A 27712-nucleotide genomic window follows, 5' to 3' on the forward strand; every position below is an offset into this window, starting at 1 on the left:
GTCCGGTCCGATGGGTGTCGCAGGTCCAGGTCCAGCGCCTCCCATCTTCTTGTGATGCCGTCCTCCTGCTTGCTTCCTCATCTCTTTACTTTTCTGCCCTGTGGAGAGTATAACAAAGTACTGCAGTGCACAGGCACCGGGAAAGGTCAGAGGCCCAGCGCCTGTGCACTGCAGGAATCTGCTCTGCCCTCAACAGGGCAAATCAGTACGCCTGCGCAGGAGCGCGACACGAAGCAAGCAGGAGGACGACATCGCATGAAGATGGGTGGCGTCGGACCCGGACCTGCGACTAGGGCTGCCACTAGGAATTTCGGGGCCCCATACTGGCAAAATTTATGGGGCCCCCTTGAGACTCCGCCCAGGCTCCACCCCCAGTTCCGCCTCCACCCTAGCTCCTCCTCCATCATGCGAACCTTCCAAAATCCCACCACCCTTTCTTGGAAAAACGGCTGAGCTGCAGGTGGAGACAGTCAACATGCTGGTACTGTGCAGCACAGTCTGTGCTGGCTAAAAGGATTGGACAACAGCTGAGCTGCAGATGGAGACAGTCAACATGCTGGTACTGTGCAGCAGCATCTGCTGGCTAAAAGGATAGGACAACAGCTGAGCTGCAGGTGGAGACAGTCAGCATGCTGGTACTGTGCAGCACAGTCTGTGCTGGCTAAAAGGATAGGACAACGGCTGAGCTGCCGGTGGAGACAGTCAGCATGCTGGTACTGTGCAGCACAGTCTGTGCTGGCTAAAAGGATAGGATAATGGCTGAGCTGCAGGGGGAGACAGTCAACATACTGGTACTGTGCAGCACAGTCTGTGCTGACTAAAAGGATAGGACAACAGTTGAGCTGCAGGTGGAGACAGTCAGCATGCTGGCACTGTGCAGCACAGTCTGTGCTGGCTAAATGGAGAGGACAACGGCTGAGCTGCAGGTGGAGAAAGTCTGTCCAGCCTGGCCTATACAGAGAGGGCTCTGCAGCTGCTACCTGACAAACACAGCTCTGCTACATGCCTGTCCCATTATGGAGAGGGCTCTGCAGCTGCTACCTGACACACACAGCTCTGCTACATGCCTGGCCTATACAGAGAGGGCTCTGCAGCTGCTACCTGACACACAGCTCTGCTACATGCCTGGCCTGGCCTATACAGAGAGGGCTCTGCAGCTGCTACTGAAAAACACAGCTCTGCTACATGCCTGTCCCATTATGGAGAGGGCTCTGCAGCTGCTACCTGACACACACAACTCTGCTACATGCCTGGCCTATACAGAGAGGGCTCTGCAGCTGCTACCTGACAAACACAGGTCTGCTCCATGCCTGTCCCATTATGGAGAGGGCTCTGCAGCTGCTACCTGACACACACAACTCTGCTACATGCCTGGCCTGGCCTATACAGAGAGGGCTCTGCAGCTGCTACCTGACAAACACAGCTCTACTACATGCCTGTCCCATTATGGAGAGGGCTCTGCAGCTGCTACCTGACACACACAGCTCTGCTACATGCCTGGCCTGGCCTATACAGAGAGGGCTCTGCAGCTGCTACCTGACAAACACAGGTCTGCTACATGCCTGTCCCATTATGGAGAGGGCTCTGCAGCTGCTACCTGACACACACAACTCTGCTACATGCCTGGCCTGGCCTATACAGAGAGGGCTCTGCAGCTGCTATCTGACAAACACAGCTCTACTACATGCCTGTCCCATTATGGAGAGGGCTCTGCAGCTGCTACCTGACACACACAGCTCTGCTACATGCCTGGCCTGACCTATACAGAGAGGGCTCTGCAGCTGCTCCCTGACAAACACAGCACTGCTACATGCCTGTCCCATTATGGATAGGGCTCTGCAGCTGCTATTGACACACACAGCTCTGCTACATGCCTGGCAGGCATGTAGCAGTGCTGCGTGTCTCAGGTAGCAGCTGCAGAGCCCTCGCCTGTGTCTGTACCAGGCATGTAGGACTCAGTCAACACGCGGCATGCCTATGGACGCTGGAGATTGTCCCCCACAGCCCCACTCCCGCCCCATCCATCATGAACCCGGGCCCACACACACCACCGGTCAGAGAGAGAGAGACAGACTGAGACACAGACAGACTACTTACCCTGCTACTGGCTCATGGCTCTGCGCCTCGCCATCCACCATCTTCTGCAAGTCCAACTGCTCCCACAGCCTCCCAGTCGCACGTGGTGGTACACTGCAGCTCCTCTGCTCTGGGAATGAGGAAGTGGAGCAGACGCAGAGCAGTGTGTGACTTCAGGTGAGGGCGGCGCTGTGGCTGACCTGGACCATTGTGAAGGGGGGAGATTGCGGCGCTGGCTGGACTATGGTGCGGGGGGGGCCCCGGGGGGCACAGCAGGTGCTAGGTTTTGATTATAAATAAAGCTGGAGAAGCCTGAACAAAATTTAGGGGGGCCCTAGCGCGGACCAGGCTGCCAGCGTGCTCGGGCCCCCCTAATCACCGGGCCCCATACACATGTAAGGGCTGTCATGCCCTGATGGCGGCCCTGCCTGCGACACCCATCGGACTCAACCGCATAGGACCGCCCCCTGGGTGAGTATAATAAAACTTATTTTCTTTATCTTTCAGGTCGTATCGGGGGCTTATCTACAGCGTTATAGAATGCTGTAGATAAGCCCTGAAAGGCGGTGGCCGCATGTTATACCGGCCAAAACAGGTGACAGGAGCCCTTTAAGCTACATGTCTACAGTCACTATGTGTGAATCCTCACATCGTGCACACTGTGCGCTGTGAGGATTCTCTGGCGCCGGCACCGGGAACCGGTGGTCTTGTGGCCGCAAGCATGATATACAGTACAGACCAAAAGTTTGGACACACCTTCTCATTCAAAGAGTTTTCTTTATTTTCATGACTATGAAAATTGTAGATTCACTCTGAAGGCATCAAAACTATGAATTACCACATGTGGAATTATATAATTAACAAAAGAGTGTGAAACAACTGAAAATGTCTTAGGCTATGTGCACACGGTGCAGAATTACCTGCGGGTTTTTCTACGTGGAACCGCAGGTAAAATGACCTGCGGTTTGGTCTGCGGTTTTACACCTCTATGTTAAAGGTGTGAATCCGCTGCGGAAACCGCCCAAACAATTGACATGTTGCGGTTTGTAAACCGCAGCAAAACCGCTCGGAAAATAACGCACCGTGAGCACAGCGTTTTTGAAACCCCATAGGTTTTCATTGTACTGTACTTTGTCAGCGGAACTGCTGCGTTTCGGCAGGGGCAAAACCGCTGTGCAAACGCAGCAGAATCCGCACCGTGTGCACACAGCCTTATATTCTAGGTTCTTCAGAGTAGCCACCTTTTCCTTTGATTACAGCTTTGCACACTCTTGGCATTCTCTTGATGAGCTTCAAGAGGTAGTCACCGGAAATGGTTTTCACTTCACAGGTGTGCCCTGTCAGGTTTAATAGGTGGGATTTCTTGCCTTATAAATGGGGTTGGGACCATCAGTTGTGTTGTGCAGAAGTCTGGTGGATACACAGCTGATAGAATGTAAGTCCACAAGGACAGGGTCCTCTCCCCTCTGTACCAGTCTGTCATTGTAAATTTTGTTTACTGTTAACGATATCTACAACTTTGTATGTAACCCCCCTTCTCATGTACAGCACCATGGAATTAATGGCGCTAAATAAATAATAATAATAATAATAAATAATAGTCCTACTGAATAGACTGTTAGAATTTGTATTATGGCAAGAAAAAAGCAGCTGAGTAAAGAAAAACGAGTGGCCATCATTACTTTAAGAAATGAAGGTCATTCAGTCCGAAAAATTGGGAAAACTTTGAAAGTGTCCTCAAGTGCATTGGAAAAAACCATCAAGCGCTAGAAAGAAACTGGCTCACATGAGGACCGCCCCAGGAAAGGAAGACCAAGAGTCACCTCTGCTGCGGAGGATAAGTTCATCCGAGTCACCAGCCTCAGAAATCGCAGGTAACAGCAGCTCAGATTAGAGACCAGGTCAATGCCACACTGAGTTCTAGCAGCAGACACATCTCTACAACAACTGTTAAGAGGAGACTTTGTGCAGCAGGACTTCATGGTAAAATAGCTGCTAGGAAACCACTGCTAAGGACAGGCAACAAGCAGAAGAGACTTGTTTGGGCTAGAGAACACAAGGAATGGACATTAGACCAGTGGAAATCTGTGCTTTGGTCTGATGAGTCCAAATTTGAGATCTTTGGTTCCAACCACCGTGTCTTTGTGCGACGTAGAAAAGGTGAACGGATGGACTCTACATGCCTGGTTCCCACCGTGAAGCATGGAGGAGGAGGTGAGATGGTGTGGGGGTGCTTTGCTGGTGACACTGTTGGGGATTTATTCAAAATTGAAGGCATACTGAACCAGCATGGCTACCACAGCATCTTGCAGCGGCATGCCATTCCATCCGGTTTGTGTTTAGTTGGACCATCATTTATTTTTCAACAGGACGATGACCCCAAACACACCTCCAGGCTGTGTAAGGGCTATATGACCAAGAAGGATAGTGATGGGGTGCTACGCCAGATGACCTGGCCTCCACAGTCACCAGACCTGAACCCAATCGAGATGGTTTGGGGTGAGCTGGACCGCAGAGTGAAGGCAAAAGGGCCAACAAGTGCTAAGCATCTCTGGGAACTCCTTCAAGACTGTTGGAAGACCATTTCCGGTGACTACCTCTTGAAGCTCATCAAGAGAATGCCAAGAGTGTCCAAAGCAGTAGTCAAAGCAAAAGGTGGCTACTTTGAAGAACCTAGAATATAAGACATATTTTCAGTTGTTTCACACTTTTTTGTTAATTATATAATTCCACATGTGGTAATTCATAGTTTTGATGCCTTCAGAGTAAATCTACAATTTTCATAGTCATGAAAATAAAGAAAACTCTTTGAATGAATATACACACACTGCTCAACAAAAAAAGGGAACACTTAAACCACTTAAACAACAGAATATAACTCCAACTAAATCAAACTTCTGTGAAATCAAACTGTCCACTTAGGAAGCAACCCTGATTGACAATCAATGTCACATGCTGTTGTGCAAATGGAATAGACAACAGATGGAAATTATTGGCAATTATCAAGACCACCTCAATAAAGGAGTGGTTCTGCAGGTGGGGACCACAGACCACATCTCAGTACCAATGCTTTCTGGCTGATGTTTTGGTCACTTTTGAATGTTGGTTGTGCTTTCACACTCATGGTAGCATGAGACGGACTCTACAACCCACACAAGTGGCTCAGGTAGTGCAGCTCATTCAGGATGGCACATCAATGCGAGCTGTGGCAAGGTTTGCTGTGTCTGTCAGTGTAGTATCCAGAGGCTGGAGGTGCTACCAGGAGACAGGCCAGTACACCAAGAGACCTGGAGGGGGCCGTAGAATGGCAACAACCCAGCAGCAGGACCGGCTACCTCAGCCTTTGTGCAAGGAGGAACAGGAGGAGCACTGCCAGAGCCCTGCAAAATGACCTCCAGCAGGTCACAAGAGTGTATGTGTCTGCACAAACTTAGAAACCAACTCCATGAGGACGGTCTGAGGGCCCGACGTCCACAGATGGGGGTTGTGCCCTCAGCCCAACACCGTGCGGCCCTCCAAAGAAATGCCACCCCACACCATTACTGACCTACTGCCAAACCGGTCATGCTGAAGGATGTTGCAGGCAGCAGATCGCTCTCCACGGCGTCTCCAGACTCTGTCACATGTGCTCAGTGTGAACCTGCTTTCATCTGTGAAGAGCACAGGGCCCAGTGGCGAATTTGCCAATCCTGGTGTTTTGTGGAAAATGCCAAGCATCCTGCACGGTCAGAAAATACATAGAGAGAAAAAGAATAAGTAAAAGGCTGTGTGACCACGTTGCATTTTTTAAGCGTTTCTGCAGCGGCAAGGCCACCACGGAAATGCTTAAAAAATGCTAGTTAAAACATCCCATGCAATCCCAATGGGATTCTGCAATGCTGTGCCAATGTTGCGGATTTTTCCACTGCTGAATCGCATTGCGGAAAAATCCGCAGCATGTCCATTAAATTGGAATCGCGGCGATTCCGCCGCCATAGGATTGCATTGAAATGCTTACTTTACGCATGCGGCTATGCCCACCATGCATGAAGTGAGCGCTTCATGTGTGGATGGTACCCAGGGTCTGGAGGACAGTAGACTCTCCTCCATGCCCTGAGTACCATATCCCTGTAAAAAGAATTAAAATAAAAATGAGTGATATACTCACCCTCTGTCAGCCCCCGGAGTCCTCCCTGTCCTCAGCAGTGCACGCGGCGGCTTTGTTCCCAGGCATGCTTCGCGACAAAATGACCTTTGTGATGTCGTGGTTGTGTGACCGCTATGTCATCAGAGGTCATTCTTGCAATGCTGCATCACCGGGAACGGAACTTGCCGGCAGCACCGCTGAGGAGATCAAGGGCGTATATCCATATTTATTATTTTATTTTTTTAAATTCTATCTTTTACTACCAATGCCGCATAGGCAGCCTCAATAGTAAAATTTGGTCAAACTTGTCGAGCGCTATGCTGTGTGTGACCAACCTGTCAATCACTTTTCCAAGCGATGCTACAAATCACTTGGAAAAGCAGAAGCATTCCGCAAGCTAAAAACGCTTGTATTTTGCAGGAGGGGGGGGTTGCAGAATGCTGCGGACAATTCCGCAGCATTTTTGCAATGTGGGCACATAGCCAAAAATACAGAAAAAAAAGACGATAAGGAAAAGAAAAGGGAAAAAAAAAACGGGAATATGTCCTGGAGGTGGGAACAAATAAGATATGAACATGGAATGTCAGTAAGGCTATTTGCACACTCTGCGGATTCACCAGAGTATTTTTCCATGCAGATCCGCAGGTAAAACCGCAGCTAAAATGACCTGCGGTTTTGCCTGCGGTTTGACACCTAGACAATGGAATAGGTGGCAAACTCAAGAATCTGGAAAATCTGATCGTCCAGGTAGTCGGTAGCTTCCACTAATTTATCCCACAGTTGTGTTATGAAGGGGTATATTAGCATACTACGGAATATTTTATTTGTTATCCCCATTTCTACTAGACGCGGCCTATCATTTGGCCGGGGCTTATTGTCTGCAGCCCTTCTATACGAGGTGTGAATTGGAGCTGCTGCAGTGTCTATTTTACTATGAGGAACTATGACAGTGGCTGGTGTCAGTTTAGCAAGAGTGCAGACCCCTCTTATGTCCGGGCTCACCCACCTGTAGGCACGATGTCCGCAAACCAAGAATACTCCGTCAGGGAGAACACAAACGTGACCCGGGTCTGTATACATTGGTATAAACTCAAAACTCCTGACATAGGCTTATGGGCACACCAAGTATTATTCATTGGTTTTCCACTTACACCAGATGTACATTTACCCCTTTCTTTCCTTATTATTTTACCCGTAGATGCTTTACAGTCTTGAACACCATCCTGGCACACCGTCTCATTAACCTGTGTTTGATCGCGAGTGTATATGCGGAAGCAATTATTGTCCTCACCACAGGTGTCTGCTCCAGTGTGTTGAAGACTGAACCACCGTCCATCATTGGGAATAGGGTCTGAGTGAGGGATTTCAGTCCTCCTCCTGGCGACCATATTTCCGACATCTGAGTCATATTCCCGCCACCACATTTGTACCTTAGGCCACGTTAAATTTAACTGAAACCAGGGATTAGCGGCCCATTCGACTATAGCCAATGAGGCAGATATATCACGGGGCACACCTAGATTGAGTCCAAGTCTCATTGTGTATGCAGTGTGGGGTTAATACCTCCCATGGCTCCAGAGGTAAGACTAAGTACGGCATAGTCCTCGCAGATACAGGGCTGTGTGTACAGATCCAACAGTCCTTCGGTTTCTGTCCTTCCATGTCCTTTATAAGAAGAGCAAGATGCCGAATAAGTTTGTTGTCCCAATCAGCATTTAAGAGGTTGTCCTGTGTCTCTGTAGAGTGCAGTAACCCTGTCACTGCCAGCAAGGTGATGAGTAAAACAGTAATTCTGCTGTTGAAAATACTTTCTTGCAGTGACTGGCGTGGATCCTGGTGGGCTTTCCCTCAAGTTTTACTGAGGTGGATGTGGTCAGCTGGACTTGGAAGGGGCCGTCAAATCGTGGGTCCAGGCTCCTTCTCACGTGTCTGCGTATAACCACCCAATCACCTGGATTCAGCTGATGCACATCTGCACTGGCATTAGGATCTGGAATGGATGAGAACACGTTTATGCACCACATTAAGTCTATTCTGCAAGGCCTGGACGTAGGCTGTCATAGAACCGTTATAAATAGAAAAGTACCAGCAAAAAGTATCATATGCCCATGCTATAAGGCAACTCAATATCATATTATAGAAAAGGAGAAACAATGAGTAAATGTAGCCAAAAGTATAAAAGGACAATTGTATTTATCAAACAAATTAATCTTTAATAAATATTTACAATACAGGCATCATTTATAGAACAACATGCATAGGCATATATCAATGTCATGTGACTGACTCCAAAGGTCAATGTAATGACCGAGAAAGACGGAACCAATAATGCGAATATATATATTGTTCAAAGAGAAAGAGTTTTTTTCCCATTTATTTATTATTCACATATTCTCTAAAGCTGGGGTTTTTTCATAGTGTGAAGATCCCCAAAAATCCACTATTAGTATGCCGCAAAATAAATACCTACATATAGACACAGATTAACTCCTTTGCCATAAAGTGCACAATCAAGAGAGGTCTATAAGAAGATAAGTGCAAAGTAATTACCCATAGCGGTATGTGTGTAGTCCCGTCTGAACCTCGGTCAGATACCCCGACGCGCGTTTCACGATGTCGCTTCCTGAGGGAAAAAATCAAAATCTGCATTAGGAACAGTTCTATGCAGTCATGTTCATGCGTCATGTCAAAGTATTCTTCCTCACTTGCTAATACGGTCACCAATTCCCCCTTTTCTGAATCCACAGGCAGGAGGGTGGCTGGATTCAGTACGTTACATCTTTTGAGGGTGACATACTCAGGAATTAGTAGAGCACACTCAAGTCGGAGCTGTCTGGCCATAGACAGATGTTTTGGTTGAACATGTATGAGTATGGAATGGATGTCATGTGGGGAATAAATTGTCAAAGGAGTGAGATCATAGGGGTCTGATGACAAACAGTCATAAAGTGGTTGCAACATTTGTGAAGCGGACCTTATCCAAGGCCTACTGTAGGTCACTAAGCCTAGGAAAGTACGTAGATGCTCATGTGACCTGTGTAGAGGGAGATTGTGAATTGCCTGTTTCCTGTCTTCAGTCAGGTGTCTGGTACCTTCGGCAATACAATGTCCCAAAAATGTCACCTTTTGTTTGCAATACTGTGATTTGTCACGTGAGACCTGGCAACCCTTTTCTGGTAAAAAAAAAAAAAAACATAGCAAGGAGACTGTGGCTTCCCTGCAGGACCTCTGGTCCAGGCAGAACAGCAAAAGGTCATCCACGTACTGTAATAGTACAATCAGCGGATGAGGTGATTGCCACTACTCAAGGATCCCTGCCATCGCTGCTGAATAGATGGCAGGGGAGTTCTGTCCCCCTTTGTGGGATTGTGGGAGGACTGTCCAACAATATTGTTTACCTTTATGAGTAAAGGAAAAAGATACTGACAGTCAGGGTGCAGGGGTACAAAGAAGAATGCACCTGCTAAATCAATGACTGTGAAACATTGTGACATCACTGGGATCTGACAGTATTGTGTGTTAGGGACACTGTATCATCATTAATAGCCCCTAAGTCATGAACCTTTCTGTAAGTGTCAGCAAACCCTTGAGTCCTTTTCCCCTAATGGGATACACAGGGGTGTTGCAGGGGGAAGATCTTTGCACTAGAACTCCTGCCTTAACATATTCTTCAATATCTCTGCTCAGGGCCATTGATTTGGCTAGGCTCAAGGGGTATTGCTTTAAACAAGGAGGAGTGGTTCCTTTTTCCAATTTAATCATGACAGGGGGACTGGGCAGCCAACCCACATCAGTTTTTCCCCCCTTGCCCAGTGTCTGGCACCTGTCCCATTTCCTCATCCTCAGGCATTTTGGTGTCAGGTGTTAGTTTCACCGCCTTTGTCATATATACCATTGCCGCAATCTTACACAAATGTTTATCTGAGAGGGGACTTGTGACTGTAATACCCTCAGGAGAGTACTGTATGGTGGCTGGGATCGCACTCAGCACATCTGCTCCCAGTAAGTTCATAGGGGTATTGTCACTAACAATAGGTTTTGTAAGCACCTCTTGGCTATCTCGTCATTTTAGTCTTATTTGTTTAGTCATAAATAATGAACCGCATGGAGTGTTTTGTGGAAAACCTGGTGCCGGATGTGTTTTGTTCGCTGCCTAGCGAGGATCTCCTAACTGAATAACAGCGCTACCTCACAATACACACACATACACACAGCCACACACATATATACACACCCACACACACACCCACATACATACATACACATACACACACATACACACAGCCACACACATATATACACACCCACACACACACCCACATACATACATACACACCCACACCCACACACACAAGAGAGGAAAAAGAAGCCAGCTCACCTGAAGGCATGTGTAGTGGATAGCCCGGACCACGTGCAGTCTTCACGCAATGACCAAGGAAAAGGAAAAAGAAGGGTCCAGCTTTGCAAATTCAAGTCCAATTTATTGTTAAAAACAAGTCCAAGACAGAGCAAAACATGCTGTGTTCACACGAGTGACAAGTAGTAGATTACGCGTTTCGAACAATGGCGTGTTCTCTCTCAAACCTACTTCCCCTGGGTGTTGCTGCAATATACACTCATTCCACCCAGTAAATTACAAACACATGATGTGAAGGGGAAAAAACAAAAAAAAGGGGGGGGAAGGGGGAGGGGAACATGTGTGAAATATAAAGAATAATGTGACAAAGAAAAACACAATTTTTTGAAAAAAGGAAGGGGAGACAAAAATGAAAAAAGAATAAAATTTTTTTTTTTTAATCTAAATACATGCTTTCCTAATGGATTGAATGCCAGAAGAGAAATTATGTTTCATTATTGATGTTGTTTTTATAGTTGTATTTATATATATGCACAAAAAACTTTTTTTTTAATTTATTTAAAAAAAATATATATATTTTTGTCTCCCCCCCTTTTTTCAAAAAATTGTGTTTTTCTTTGTCACATTCTTCTTTATATTTCACACATGTTCCCCTCCCCCCCTTTTTTCCCCTTCACATCATGTGTTTGTAATTTACTGGGTGGAATGAGTGTATATTGCAGCAACACCCAGGGGAAGTAGGTTTGAGAGAGAACACGCCATTGTTCAAAACGCGTAATCTACTACTTGTCACTCGTGTGAACACAGCATGTTTTGCTCTGTCTTGGATTTGTTTTTAACAATAAATTGGACTTGAATTTGCAAAGCTGGACCCTTCTTATTCCTTACACACACCCACATACACACCCACCCACCCATACAACCACATACCCACATACACAAACACACCCACATACATACACACCCACATACACACCCACCCACCCATACAACCACATACCCACATACACAAACACACCCACATACATACACACACCCACATACACACACACCCACATACACAAACACACCCACACACATATACACAACCACATACACCCACCCACATACATACACACCCACATACATACACACCCACATACACACACATATACACAACCACATACAACCACATACATACACACACCCATACAACCACATACCCACATACACAAACACACCCACATACACACCCACACACATACACAACCACATACACCCACCCACATACATACACACACCCATACAACCACATACCCACATACACAAACACACCCACATACACAAACACACCCACATACACACACCCATATACACAACCACATACACACACATATACACAACCACACACCCACATACACACACATATACACACCCACATACACAAACACACCCACATACATACCTATACACAACCACATACACCCACATACACACACACATATACACACCCACCCACCCATACAACCACATACCCACATACCCAAACACACCCACATACATACACACACATATACACAACCACATACACCCACCCACATACATACACACACACCAACATACACAAACACACCCACATACACAAACACACCCACATACACAAACACACCCACATACACAAACACACCCACATACACACACACATATACACAACCACATACACACACATATACACAACCACACACCCACACATATACACACCCACATACACAAACACACCCACATACACAAACACACCCACATACATACCTATACACAACCACATACACCCACATACACACACACATATACACACCCACCCACACAACCACATACCCACATACCCAAACACACCCACATACATACACACACATATACACAACCACATACACCCACCCACATACATACACACACACCAACATACACAAACACACCCACATACACACCCACATACACACACACCCACACACATACACCCACCCACATACATACACACACCCATACAACCACATACCCACATACACAAACACACCCACATACACACCCACACACATATACACAACCACATACACCCACCCACATACATACACACACCCATACAACCACATACCCACATACACAAACACACCCACATACACACCCACACACATATACACAACCACATACACCCACCCACATACATACACACACACCCACATACACACCCACATACACACACACCCACACACATACACCCACCCACATACATACACACACCCATACAACCACATACCCACATACACAAACACACCCACATACACACCCACACACATATACACAACCACATACACCCACCCACATACATACACACACCCATACAACCACATACCCACATACACAAACACACCCACATACACACCCACACACATATACACAACCACATACACCCACCCACATACATACACACACCCATACAACCACATACCCACATACACAAACACACCCACATACACACACCCATATACACAACCACATACACACACATATACACAACCACACACCCACACATATACACACCCACATACACAAACACACCCACATACACACCCACATACATACCTATACACAACCACATACACCCACATACACACACACATATACACACCCACCCACCCATACAACCACATACACACACACACCCACATACACCCCCAAACATATACACAAACCCATACACCCACACACGCCTATATTAGATTATTTTTTATTACACACATTATTCCCACCAGGAATATCACTCACCGTCGTCAGTTGTGTCCGGCACACGTACTGTGTATAACAACACTCGGCACAAAGAATTCATTTCAAAAGTATCTAGAAGCCAAAGAGGAGGAACAGACCCACAAGTGCGAGAACTCCCGCCACTCACTGGGGCTGGTGACCCACAGAAATGAGGGAGACACCAACCTCTCAGCGACGCTCCTGTCTCCTCCCCAAATTCACCAGGTGTAATGTTCCCTCATCATGTCACTAACCCAACACAGCAGCCACACAGCCCGCCACACCACTGAGCCCCGCCCCTGATCACATGACAGCACGTCACCACAGGTCCTACATCCATTCACATGACTGAGCCGCGCTCCTGATCACATGACCGTGACGTCACCACAGGTCCTACATCCATTCACATGACTGAGCCCCGCTCCTGATCACATGACCGTGACGTCACCACAGGTCCTACATCCATACACACGACTGAGCTCCGCCCCTGATCACATGACCGTGACGTCATCACAGGTCCTTCATCCATACACACGACTGAGCTCCGCCCCCGATCACATGACCGTGACGTCACCACAGGTCCTTCATCCATACACACGACTGAGCTCCGGCCCTGATCACATGACAGTGACGCCACCACAACTCCTTCATCCAATAACACTGAGCTCCGCCCCTGATCACATGACCATGACGTCACCCCAGGTCCTTCTCATCATCCACCGCATCAGATTCGTCAGGGAAAACTGAAAATCTCATCTTCTAAATATCAACGAATCTACAGAGAACTGCGGGAGCCAGCACAGTACTGAGCGTGTACCAGCACCTGAGCGACGGCAGCACCGAGGTGAGGAGCCAGAGACCGCGGGACAGGATCCGTCATCACTGACGTCTTGTAGATGTGATCGGAGCCTTAGTTACAGAATCCATCGGTCGTGGTCGGTGACGTCTTGTAGATGTGATCGGAGCCTTAGTTACAGGATCCATCGGTCGTGGTCGGTGACGTCTTGTAGATGTGATCGGAGCCTTAGTTACAGGATCCATCGGTCGTGGTCGGTGACGTCTTGTAGATGTGATCGGAGCCTTAGTTACAGGATCCATCGGTCGTGGTCGGTGACATCTTGTAGATGTGATCGGAGCCTTAGTTACAGGATCCATCGGTCGTGGTCGGTGACATCTTGTAGATGTGATCGGAGCCTTAGTTACAGGATCCATCGGTCGTGGTCGGTGACGTCTTGTAGATGTGATCGGAGCCTTAGTTACAGGATCCATCGGTCGTGGTCGGTGACGTCTTGTAGATGTGATCGGAGCCTTAGTTACAGGATCCATCGGTCGTGGTCGGTGACATCTTGTAGATGTGATCGGAGCCTTAGTTACAGGATCCATCGGTCGTGGTCGGTGACATCTTGTAGATGTGATCGGAGCCTTAGTTACAGGATCCATCGGTCGTGGTCGGTGACGTCTTGTAGATGTGATCGGAGCCTTAGTTACAGGATCCATCGGTCGTGGTCGGTGACGTCTTGTAGATGTGATCGGGGCCTTAGTTACAGGATCCATCGGTCGTGGTCGGTGACGTCTTGTAGATGTGATCGGGGCCTTAGTTACAGGATCCATCGGTCGTGGTCGGTGACGTCTTGTAGATGTGATCGGAGCCTTAGTTACAGGATCCATCGGTCGTGGTCGGTGACGTCTTGTAGATGTGATCGGTGCCTTAGTTACAGGATCCATCGGTCGTAGCCGGTGACGTCTTGTAGATGTGATCGGAGCCTTAGTTACAGGATCCATCGGTCGTGGTCGGTGACGTCTTGTAGATGTGATCGGTGCCTTAGTTACAGAATCCATCGGTCGTGGTCGGTGACATCTTGTAGATGTGATCGGAGCCTCAGTTACAGGATCCATCGGTCGTGGTCGGTGACGTCTTGTAGATGTGATCGGAGCCTTAGTTACAGGATCCATCGGTCGTGGTCGGTTACGTCTTGTAGATGTGATCGGGGCCTTAGTTACAGGATCCATCGGTCGTGGTCGGTGACGTCTTGTAGATGTGATCGGAGCCTTAGTTACAGGATCCATCGGTCGTGGTCGGTGACGTCTTGTAGATGTGATCGGAGCCTCAGTTACAGGATCCATCGGTCGTGGTCGGTGACGTCTTGTAGATGTGATCGGAGCCTTAGTTACAGGATCCATCGGTCGTGGTCGGTGACGTCTTGTAGATGTGATCGGGGCCTTAGTTACAGGATCCATCGGTCGTGGTCGGTGACGTCTTGTAGATGTGATCGGAGCCTTAGTTACAGAATCCATCGGTCGTGGTCGGTGACGTCTTGTAGATGTGATCGGAGCCTCAGTTACAGGATCCATCGGTCGTGGTCGGTGACGTCTTGTAGATGTGATCGGGGCCTTAGTTACAGGATCCATCGGTCGTGGTCGGTGACGTCTTGTAGATGTGATCGGAGCCTTAGTTACAGAATCCATCGGTCGTGGTCGGTGACGTCTTGTAGATGTGATCGGAGCCTTAGTTACAGGATCCATCGGTCGTGGTCGGTGACGTCTTGTAGATGTGATCGGAGCCTTAGTTACAGGATCCATCGGTCGTGGTCGGTGACGTCTTGTAGATGTGATCGGGGCCTTAGTTACAGGATCCATCGGTCGTGGTCGGTGACGTCTTGTAGATGTGATCGGAGCCTTAGTTACAGGATCCATCGGTCGTGGTCGGTGACGTCTTGTAGATGTGATCGGAGCCTTAGTTACAGGATCCATCGGTCGTGGTCGGTGACGTCTTGTAGATGTGATCGGGGCCTTAGTTACAGGATCCATCGGTCGTGGTCGGTGACGTCTTGTAGATGTGATCGGAGCCTTAGTTACAGGATCCATCGGTCGTGGTCGGTGACGTCTTGTAGATGTGATCGGAGCCTTAGTTACAGGATCCATCGGTCGTGGTCGGTGACGTCTTGTAGATGTGATCGGGGCCTTAGTTACAGGATCCATCGGTCGTGGTCGGTGACGTCTTGTAGATGTGATCGGGGCCTTAGTTACAGGATCCATCGGTCGTGGTCGGTGACGTCTTGTAGATGTGATCGGAGCCTTAGTTACAGGATCCATCGGTCGTGGTCGGTGACGTCTTGTAGATGTGATCGGTGCCTTAGTTACAGGATCCATCGGTCGTAGCCGGTGACGTCTTGTAGATGTGATCGGGGCCTTAGTTACAGGATCCATCGGTCGTGGTCGGTGACGTCTTGTAGATGTGATCGGAGCCTTAGTTACAGGATCCATCGGTCGTGGTCGGTGACGTCTTGTAGATGTGATCGGTGCCTTAGTTACAGGATCCATCGATCGTGGTCGGTGACGTCTTGTAGATGTGATCGGAGCCTTAGTTACAGGATCCATCGGTCGTGGTCGGTGACGTCTTGTAGATGTGATCGGTGCCTTAGTTACAGGATCCATCGATCGTGGTCGGTGACGTCTTGTAGATGTGATCGGAGCCTTAGTTACAGGATCCATCGGTCGTGGTCGGTGACGTCTTGTAGATGTGATCGGTGCCTTAGTTACAGGATCCATCGGTCGTAGCCGGTGACGTCTTGTAGATGTGATCGGGGCCTTAGTTACAGGATCCATCGGTCGTGGTCGGTGACGTCTTGTAGATGTGATCGGAGCCTTAGTTACAGGATCCATCGGTCGTGGTCGGTGACGTCTTGTAGATGTGATCGGAGCCTTAGTTACAGGATCCATCGGTCGTGGTCGGTGACGTCTTGTAGATGTGATCGGAGCCTTAGTTACAGGATCCATCGGTCGTGGTCGGTGTCGTCTTGTAGATGTGATCGGAGCCTTAGTTACAGGATCCATCGGTCGTGGTCGGTGACGTCTTGTAGATGTGATCGGTGCCTTAGTTACAGGATCCATCGGTCGTGGTCGGTGTCGTCTTGTAGATGTGATCGGAGCCTTAGTTACAGGATCCATCGGTCGTGGTCGGTGACGTCTTGTAGATGTGATCGGGGCCTTAGATACAGGATCCATCGGTCGTGGTCGGTGACGTCTTGTAGATGTGATCGGAGCCTTAGTTACAGGATCCATCGGTCGTGGTCGGTGACGTCTTGTAGATGTGATCGGAGCCTTAGTTACAGGATCCATCGGTCGTGGTCGGTGACGTCTTGTAGATGTGATCGGAGCCTTAGTTACAGGATCCATCGGTCGTAGCCGGTGACGTCTTGTAGATGTGATCGGAGCCTTAGTTACAGGATCCATCGGTCGTGGTCGGTGACGTCTTGTAGATGTGATCGGAGCCTTAGTTACAGAATCCATCGGTCGTGGTCGGTGACGTCTTGTAGATGTGATCGGAGCCTTAGTTACAGGATCCATCGGTCGTGGTCGATGACATCTTGTAGATGTGATCGGAGCCTTAGTTACAGGATCCATCGGTCGTGGTCGGTGACGTCTTGTAGATGTGATCGGAGTCTTAGTTACAGGATCCATCGGTCGTGGTCGGTGACGTCTTGTAGATGTGATCGGAGCCTTAGTTACAGGATCCATCGGTCGTGGTCGATGACATCTTGTAGATGTGATCGGAGCCTTAGTTACAGGATCCATCGGTCGTGGTCGGTGACGTCTTGTAGATGTGATCGGAGTCTTAGTTACAGGATCCATCGGTCGTGGTCGGTGACGTCTTGTAGATGTGATCGGAGCCTTAGTTACAGGATCCATCGGTCGTAGCCGGTGACGTCTTGTAGATGTGATCGGAGCCTTAGTTACAGGATACATCGGTCGTGGTCGGTGAAGTCTTGTAGATGAGATCGGAGCCTTAGTTACAGGATCCATCGGTCGTGGTCGGTGACGTCTTGTAGATGTGATCGGAGCCTTAGTTACAGGATCCATCGGTCGTAGCCGGTGACGTCTTGTAGATGTGATAGGAGCCTTAGTTACAGAATCCATCGGTCGTGGTCGATGACATCTTGTAGATGTGATCGGAGCCTTAGTTACAGGATCCATCGGTCGTGGTCGGTGACGTCTTGTAGATGTGATCGGAGCCTTAGTTACAGGATCCATCGGTCGTGGTCGATGACATCTTGTAGATGTGATCGGAGCCTTAGTTACAGGATCCATCGGTCGTGGTCGGTGACGTCTTGTAGATGTGATCGGAGCCTTAGTTACAGGATCCATCGGTCGTGGTCGGTGACGTCTTGTAGATGTGATCGGAGCCTTAGTTACAGGATCCATCGGTCGTAGCCGGTGACGTCTTGTAGATGTGATCGGAGCCTTAGTTACAGGATCCATCGGTCGTGGTCGGTGACATCTTGTAGATGTGATCGGAGCCTTAGTTACAGGATCCATCGGTCGTGATCGATGACATCTTGTAGATGTGATCGGAGCCTTAGTTACAGGATCCATCGGTCGTGGTCGGTGACGTCTTGTAGATGTGATCGGAGCCTTAGTTACAGGATCCATCGGTCGTGGTCGGTGACGTCTTGAAGATGTGATCGGAGCCTTAGTTACAGGATTCATCGGCCGTGGTCGGTGACGTCTTGTAGATGTGATCGGAGCCTTAGTTACAGGATCCATCGGTCGTGGTCGGTGACGTCTTGTAGATGTGATCGGAGCCTTAGTTACAGGATCCATCGGTCGTAGCCAGTGACGTCTTGTAGATGTGATCGGAGCCTTAGTTACAGGATACATCGGTCGTGGTCGGTGAAGTCTTGTAGATGAGATCGGAGCCTTAGTTACAGGATTCATCGGCCGTGGTCGGTGACGTCTTGTAGATGTGATCGTAGCCTTAGTTACAGGATCCATCGGTCGTGTGTGACGTCTTGTAGATGTGATCGTAGCCTTAGTTACAGGATCCATCGGTCGTGTGTGACGTCTTGTAGATGTGATCGGAGCCTTAGTTACAGCATCCATCGGTCGTGGTCGGTGTCGTCTTGTAGATGTGATCGGAGCCTTAGTTACAGGATCCATCGGTCGTAGCCGGTGACGTCTTGTAGATGTGATCGGAGCCTTAGTTACAGAATCCATCGGTCGTGGTCGATGACATCTTGTAGATGTGATCGGAGCCTTAGTTACGGGATCCATCGGTCGTGGTCGGTGACGTCTTGTAGATGTGATCGGAGCCTTAGTTACAGGATCCATCGGTCGTAGCCGGTGACGTCTTGTAGATGTGATCGGAGCCTTAGTTACAGGATACATCGGTCGTGGTCGGTGAAGTCTTGTAGATGAGATCGGAGCCTTAGTTACAGGATTCATCGGCCGTGGTCGGTGACGTCTTGTAGATGTGATCGTAGCCTTAGTTACAGGATCCATCGGTCGTGTGTGACGTCTTGTAGATGTGATCGGAGCCTTAGTTACAGGATCCATCGGTCGTGGTCGGTGTCGTCTTGTAGATGTGATCGGAGCCTTAGTTACAGCATCCATCGGTCGTGGTCGGTGTCGTCTTGTAGATGTGATCGGAGCCTTAGTTACAGGATCCATCGGTCGTGGTCGGTGACGTCTTGTAAATGTGATCGGAGCCTTAGTTACAGGATCCATCGGTCGTGGTCGGTGGCGTCTTGTAGATGTGATCGGAGCCTTAGTTACAGGATCCATCGGTCGTGGTCGGTGACGTCTTGTAGATGTGATCGGAGCCTCAGTTACAGGATCCATCGGTCGTGGTCGGTGACGTCTTGTAGATGTGATCGGAGCCTTAGTTACAGGATCCATCGGTCGTGGTCGGTGACGTCTTGTAGATGTGATCGGAGCCTTAGTTACAGGATCCATCGGTCGTGGTCGGTGACGTCTTGTAGATGTGATCGGAGCCTTAGTTACTGGATCCATCGGTCGTGGTCGGTGACGTCTTGTAGATGTGATCGGAGCCTTAGTTACAGGATCCATCGGTCGTGGTCGGTGTCGTCTTGTAGATGTGATCGGAGCCTTAGTTACAGGATCCATCGGCCGTGGTCAGTGACGTCTTGTAGATGTGATCGGAGCCTTAGTTACAGGATCCATCGGCCGTGGTCAGTAACGTCTTGTAGATGTGATCGGAGCCTTAGTTACAGGATCCATCGGTCGTGGTCGGTGTCGTCTTGTAGATGTGATCGGAGCCTTAGTTACAGGATCCATCGGTCGTAGCCGGTGACGTCTTGTAGATGTGATCGGAGCCTTAGTTACAGGATCCATCGGTCGTGGTCGGTGACGTCTTGTAGATGTGATTGGAGCCTTAGTTACAGGATCCATCGGTCGTGGTCGGTGACGTCTTGCAGAAGTGATCGGAGCCTTAGTTACAGGATCCATCGGTCGTGGTCCGTGACGTCTTGCAGATGTGATCGGAGCCTTAGTTACAGGATCCATCGGTCATAGCCGGTGACGTCTTGTAGATGTGATCGGAGCCTTAGTTACAGGATCCATCGGTCGTGGTCGGTGACGTCTTGTAGATGTGATCGGAGCCTTAGTTACAGGATCCATCGGTCGTGGTCGATGACATCTTGTAGATGTGATCGGAGCCTTAGTTACAGGATCCATCGGTCGTGGTCGGTGACGTCTTGTAGATGTGATCGGAGCCTCAGTTACAGGATCCATCGGACGTGGTCGGTGACGTCTTGTAGATGTGATCGGAGCCTTAGTTACAGGATCCATCGGTCGTGGTCGGTGGCGTCTTGTAGATGTGATCGGAGTCTTAGTTACAGGATCCATCGGTCGTGGTCGGTGACGTCTTGTAGATGTGATCGGAGCCTTAGTTACAGGATCCATCGGTCGTAGCCGGTGACGTCTTGTAGATGTGATCGGAGCCTTAGTTACAGAATCCATCGGTCGTGGTCGATGACATCTTGTAGATGTGATCGGAGCCTTAGTTACAGGATCCATCGGTCGTGGTCGGTGACGTCTTGTAGATGTGATCGGAGCCTTAGTTACAGGATCCATCGGTCGTAGCCGGTGACGTCTTGTAGATGTGATCGGAGCCTTAGTTACAGGATACATCGGTCGTGGTCGGTGAAGTCTTGTAGATGAGATCGGAGCCTTAGTTACAGGATTCATCGGCCGTGGTCGGTGACGTCTTGTAGATGTGATCGTAGCCTTAGTTACAGGATCCATCGGTCGTGTGTGACGTCTTGTAGATGTGATCGGAGCCTTAGTTACAGGATCCATCGGTCGTGTGTGACGTCTTGTAGATGTGATCGGAGCCTTAGTTACAGCATCCATCGGTCGTGGTCGGTGTCGTCTTGTAGATGTGATCGGAGCCTTAGTTACAGGATCCATCGGTCGTGGTCGGTGACGTCTTGTAAATGTGATCGGAGCCTTAGTTACAGGATCCATCGGTCGTGGTCGGTGGCGTCTTGTAGATGTGATCGGAGCCTTAGTTACAGGATCCATCGGTCGTGGTCGGTGACGTCTTGTAGATGTGATCGGAGCCTCAGTTACAGGATCCATCGGTCGTGGTCGGTGTCGTCTTGTAGATGTGATCGGAGCCTTAGTTACAGGATCCATCGGCCGTGGTCAGTAACGTCTTGTAGATGTGATCGGAGCCTTAGTTACAGGATCCATCGGTCGTGGTCGGTGTCGTCTTGTAGATGTGATCGGAGCCTTAGTTACAGGATCCATCGGTCGTAGCCGGTGACGTCTTGTAGATGTGATCGGAGCCTTAGTTACAGGATCCATCGGTCGTGGTCGGTGACGTCTTGTAGATGTGATTGGAGCCTTAGTTACAGGATCCATCGGTCGTGGTCGGTGACGTCTTGCAGAAGTGATCAGAGCCTTAGTTACAGGATCCATCGGTCGTGGTCCGTGACGTCTTGCAGATGTGATCGGAGCCTTAGTTACAGGATCCATCGGTCATAGCCGGTGACGTCTTGTAGATGTGATCGGAGCCTTAGTTACAGGATCCATCGGTCGTGGTCGGTGACGTCTTGTAGATGTGATCGGAGCCTTAGTTACAGGATCCATCGGTCGTGGTCGATGACATCTTGTAGATGTGATCGGAGCCTTAGTTACAGGATCCATCGGTCGTGGTCGGTGACGTCTTGTAGATGTGATCGGAGCCTCAGTTACAGGATCCATCGGACGTGGTCGGTGACGTCTTGTAGATGTGATCGGAGCCTTAGTTACAGGATCCATCGGTCGTGGTCGGTGGCGTCTTGTAGATGTGATCGGAGTCTTAGTTACAGGATCCATCGGTCGTGGTCGGTGACGTCTTGTAGATGTGATCGGAGCCTTAGTTACAGGATCCATCGGTCGTGGTCGGTGGCGTCTTGTAGATGTGATCGGAGCCTTAGTTACAGGATCCATCGGTCGTGGTCGGTGACGTCTTGTAGATGTGATCGGAGCCTTAGTTGCAGGATCTATCGGTCGTGGTCGGTGTCGTCTTGTAGATGTGATCGGAGCCTTAGTTACAGGATCTATCGGTCGTGGTCGGTGACGTCTTGTAGATGTGATCGGAGCCTTAGTTACAGGATCCGTCGATCGTGGTCGGTGACGTCTTGTAGATGTGATCGGAGCCTCAGTTACAGGATCCGTCGGTCGTGGTCGGTGACGTCTTGTAGATGTGATCGGAGCCTTAGTTACAGGATCCATCGGTCGTGGTCGGTGACGTCTTGTAGATGTGATCGGAGCCTCAGTTACAGGATCCATCGGTCGTGGTCGGTGACGTCTTGTAGATATGATCGGAGCCTTAGTTACAGGATCCATCGGTCGTGGTCGGTGACGTCTTGTAGATGTGATCGGAGCCTTAGTTACAGGATCCATCGGTCGTAGCCGGTGACGTCTTGTAGATGTGATCGGAGCCTTAGTTACAGAATCCATCGGTCGTGGTCGATGACATCTTGTAGATGTCATCGGAGCCTTAGTTACAGGATCCATCGGTCGTGGTCGGTGACGTCTTGTAGATGTGATCGGAGCCTTAGTTACAGGATCCATCGGTCGTAGCCGGTGACGTCTTGTAGATGTGATCGGAGCATTAGTTACAGCATCCATCAGTCGTGGTCGGTGTTGTCTTGTAGATGTGATTGGAGCCTTAGTTACAGGATCCATCGGTCGTGGTCGGTGACGTCTTGTAGATGTGATCGGAGCCTTAGTTACAGGATCCATCGGTCGTGGTCGTTGACGTCTTGTAGATGTGATCGGAGCCTCAGTTACAGGATCCATCGGTCGTGGTCGGTGACGTCTTGTAGATGTGATTGGAGCCTTAGTTACAGGATCCATCGGTCGTGGTCGGTGACGTCTTATAGATGTGATCGGAGCCTTAGTTACAGCATCCATCGGCCGTGGTCGGTGTCGTCTTGTAGATGTGATTGGAGCCTTAGTTACAGGATCCATCGGTCGTGGTCGGTGACGTCTTGTAAATGTGATCGGAGCCTTAGTTACAGGATCCATCGGTCGTGTGTGGCGTCTTGTAAATGTGATCGGAGCCTTAGTTACAGGATCCATCGGTCGTGGTCGGTGGCGTCTTGTAGATGTGATCGGAGCCTTAGTTACAGGATCCATCGGTCGTGGTCGGTGACGTCTTGTAGATGTGATCGGAGTCTTAGTTACAGGATCCATCGGTCGTGGTCGGTGGCGTCTTGTAGATGTGATCGGAGTCTTAGTTACAGGATCCATCGGTCGTGGTCGGTGACGTCTTGTAGATGTGATCGGAGCCTTAGTTACAGGATCCATCGGTCGTGGTCGGTGACGTCTTGTAGATGTGATCGGAGCCTTAGTTACAGGATCCATCGGTCGTAGCCGGTGACGTCTTGTAGATGTGATCGGAGCCTTAGTTACAGGATCCATCGGTCGTGGTCGGTGACGTCTTGTAGATGTGATCGGAGCCTTAGTTACAGGATCCATCGGTCGTGGTCGGTGTCGTCTTGTAGATGTGATCGGAGCCTTAGTTACAGGATCCATCGGCCGTGGTCAGTGACGTCTTGTAGATGTGATCGGAGCCTTAGTTACAGGATCCATCGGCCGTGGTCAGTAACGTCTTGTAGATGTGATCGGAGCCTTAGTTACAGGATCCATCGGTCGTGGTCGGTGTCGTCTTGTAGATGTGATCGGAGCCTTAGTTACAGGATCCATCGGTCGTAGCCGGTGACGTCTTGTAGATGTGATCGGAGCCTTAGTTACAGGATCCATCGGTCGTGGTCGGTGACGTCTTGTAGATGTGATTGGAGCCTTAGTTACAGGATCCATCGGTCGTGGTCGGTGACGTCTTGCAGAAGTGATCGGAGCCTTAGTTACAGGATCCATCGGTCGTGGTCTGTGACGTCTTGCAGATGTGATCGGAGCCTTAGTTACAGGATCCATCGGTCATAGCCGGTGACGTCTTGTAGATGTGATCGGAGCCTTAGTTACAGGATCCATCGGTCGTGGTCGGTGACGTCTTGTAGATGTGATCGGAGCCTTAGTTACAGGATCCATCGGTCGTGGTCGATGACATCTTGTAGATGTGATCGGAGCCTTAGTTACAGGATCCATCGGTCGTGGTCGGTGACGTCTTGTAGATGTGATCGGAGCCTCAGTTACAGGATCCATCGGACGTGGTCGGTGACGTCTTGTAGATGTGATCGGAGCCTTAGTTACAGGATCCATCGGTCGTGGTCGGTGGCGTCTTGTAGATGTGATCGGAGTCTTAGTTACAGGATCCATCGGTCGTGGTCGGTGACGTCTTGTAGATGTGATCGGAGCCTTAGTTACAGGATCCATCGGTCGTGGTCGATGACATCTTGTAGATGTGATCGGAGCCTTAGTTACATTATCCATCGGTCGTGGTCGGTGACGTCTTGTAGATGTGATCGGAGTCTTAGTTACAGGATCCATCGGTCGTGGTCGGTGACGTCTTGTAGATGTGATCGGAGCCTTAGTTACAGGATCCATCGGTCGTAGCCGGTGACGTCTTGTAGATGTGATCGGAGCCTTAGTTACAGGATACATCGGTCGTGGTCGGTGAAGTCTTGTAGATGAGATCGGAGCCTTAGTTACAGGATCCATCGGTCGTGGTCGGTGACGTCTTGTAGATGTGATCGGAGCCTTAGTTACAGGATCCATCGGTCGTAGCCGGTGACGTCTTGTAGATGTGATAGGAGCCTTAGTTACAGAATCCATCGGTCGTGGTCGATGACATCTTGTAGATGTGATCGGAGCCTTAGTTACAGGATCCATCGGTCGTGGTCGGTGACGTCTTGTAGATGTGATCGGAGCCTTAGTTACAGGATCCATCGGTCGTGGTCGATGACATCTTGTAGATGTGATCGGAGCCTTAGTTACAGGATCCATCGGTCGTGGTCGGTGACGTCTTGTAGATGTGATCGGAGCCTTAGTTACAGGATCCATCGGTCGTGGTCGGTGACGTCTTGTAGATGTGATCGGAGCCTTAGTTACAGGATCCATCGGTCGTAGCCGGTGACGTCTTGTAGATGTGATCGGAGCCTTAGTTACAGGATCCATCGGTCGTGGTCGGTGACGTCTTGTAGATGTGATCGGAGCCTTAGTTACAGGATCCATCGGTCGTGATCGATGACATCTTGTAGATGTGATCGGAGCCTTAGTTACAGGATCCATCGGTCGTGGTCGGTGACGTCTTGTAGATGTGATCGGAGCCTTAGTTACAGGATCCATCGGTCGTGGTCGGTGACGTCTTGAAGATGTGATCGGAGCCTTAGTTACAGGATTCATCGGCCGTGGTCGGTGACGTCTTGTAGATGTGATCGGAGCCTTAGTTACAGGATCCATCGGTCGTGGTTGGTGACGTCTTGTAGATGTGATCGGAGCCTTAGTTACAGGATCCATCGGTCGTAGCCGGTGACTTCTTGTAGATGTGATCGGAGCCTTAGTTACAGGATACATCGGTCGTGGTCGGTGAAGTCTTGTAGATGAGATCGGAGCCTTAGTTACAGGATTCATCGGCCGTGGTCGGTGACGTCTTGTAGATGTGATCGTAGCCTTAGTTACAGGATCCATCGGTCGTGTGTGACGTCTTGTAGATGTGATCGGAGCCTTAGTTACAGGATCCATCGGTCGTGTGTGACGTCTTGTAGATGTGATCGGAGCCTTAGTTACAGCATCCATCGGTCGTGGTCGGTGTCGTCTTGTAGATGTGATCGGAGCCTTAGTTACAGGATCCATCGGTCGTAGCCGGTGACGTCTTGTAGATGTGATCGGAGCCTTAGTTACAGAATCCATCGGTCGTGGTCGATGACATCTTGTAGATGTGATCGGAGCCTTAGTTACAGGATCCATCGGTCGTGGTCGGTGACGTCTTGTAGATGTGATCGGAGCCTTAGTTACAGGATCCATCGGTCGTAGCCGGTGACGTCTTGTAGATGTGATCGGAGCCTTAGTTACAGGATACATCGGTCGTGGTCGGTGAAGTCTTGTAGATGAGATCGGAGCCTTAGTTACAGGATTCATCGGCCGTGGTCGGTGACGTCTTGTAGATGTGATCGTAGCCTTAGTTACAGGATCCATCGGTCGTGTGTGACGTCTTGTAGATGTGATCGGAGCCTTAGTTACAGGATCCATCGGTCGTGTGTGACGTCTTGTAGATGTGATCGGAGCCTTAGTTACAGCATCCATCGGTCGTGGTCGGTGTCGTCTTGTAGATGTGATCGGAGCCTTAGTTACAGGATCCATCGGTCGTGGTCGGTGACGTCTTGTAAATGTGATCGGAGCCTTAGTTACAGGATCCATCGGTCGTGGTCGGTGGCGTCTTGTAGATGTGATCGGAGCCTTAGTTACAGGATCCATCGGTCGTGGTCGGTGACGTCTTGTAGATGTGATCGGAGCCTCAGTTACAGGATCCATCGGTCGTGGTCGGTGACGTCTTGTAGATGTGATCGGAGCCTTAGTTACAGGATCCATCGGTCGTGGTCGGTGACGTCTTGTAGATGTGATCGGAGCCTTAGTTACAGGATCCATCGGTCGTGGTCGGTGACGTCTTGTAGATGTGATCGGAGCCTTAGTTACAGGATCCATCGGTCGTGGTCGGTGACGTCTTGTAGATGTGATCGGAGCCTTAGTTACAGGATCCATCGGTCGTGGTCGATGACATCTTGTAGATGTGATCGGAGCCTTAGTTGCAGGATCCATCGGTCGTGGTCGGTGACGTCTTGTAGATGTGATCGGAGCCTCAGTTACAGGATCCATCGGACGTGGTCGGTGACGTCTTGTAGATGTGATCGGAGCCTTAGTTACAGGATCCATCGGTCGTGGTCGGTGGCGTCTTGTAGATGTGATCGGAGTCTTAGTTACAGGATCCATCGGTCGTGGTCGGTGACGTCTTGTAGATGTGATCGGAGCCTTAGTTACAGGATCCATCGGTCGTGGTCGGTGGCGTCTTGTAGATGTGATCGGAGCCTTAGTTACAGGATCCATCGGTCGTGGTCGGTGACGTCTTGTAGATGTGATCGGAGCCTTAGTTGCAGGATCTATCGGTCGTGGTCGGTGTCGTCTTGTAG

The 27712-nt window shown here is 49.6% G+C and overlaps 2 protein-coding genes across 2 annotated transcripts in view; both read left to right on the forward strand.

Moving 5' to 3' along the window:
* LOC141074952 (uncharacterized) overlaps positions 1-27712 on the forward strand; it is a 156643-nt gene that overhangs the window by 85690 nt on the left and 43241 nt on the right. The gene's annotated exons all lie outside the window — the stretch shown is intronic.
* The window catches only part of LOC141074946 (gastrula zinc finger protein XlCGF66.1-like), a 45834-nt gene continuing 31916 nt past the window's right edge, over positions 13795-27712 (forward strand). The window contains exon 1 of the mRNA XM_073562275.1: positions 13795-14181. The gene's annotated coding sequence lies outside the window, so the exon portion shown is untranslated. The remainder of the gene's footprint in view (positions 14182-27712) is intronic.

The sequence above is a fragment of the Dendrobates tinctorius genome, unplaced genomic scaffold (genome assembly GCF_039654945.1).
Source record: "Dendrobates tinctorius isolate UK_male_01 unplaced genomic scaffold, ASM3965494v1 ptg000342l, whole genome shotgun sequence".
Classification (NCBI taxonomy): domain Eukaryota; kingdom Metazoa; phylum Chordata; class Amphibia; order Anura; family Dendrobatidae; genus Dendrobates; species Dendrobates tinctorius.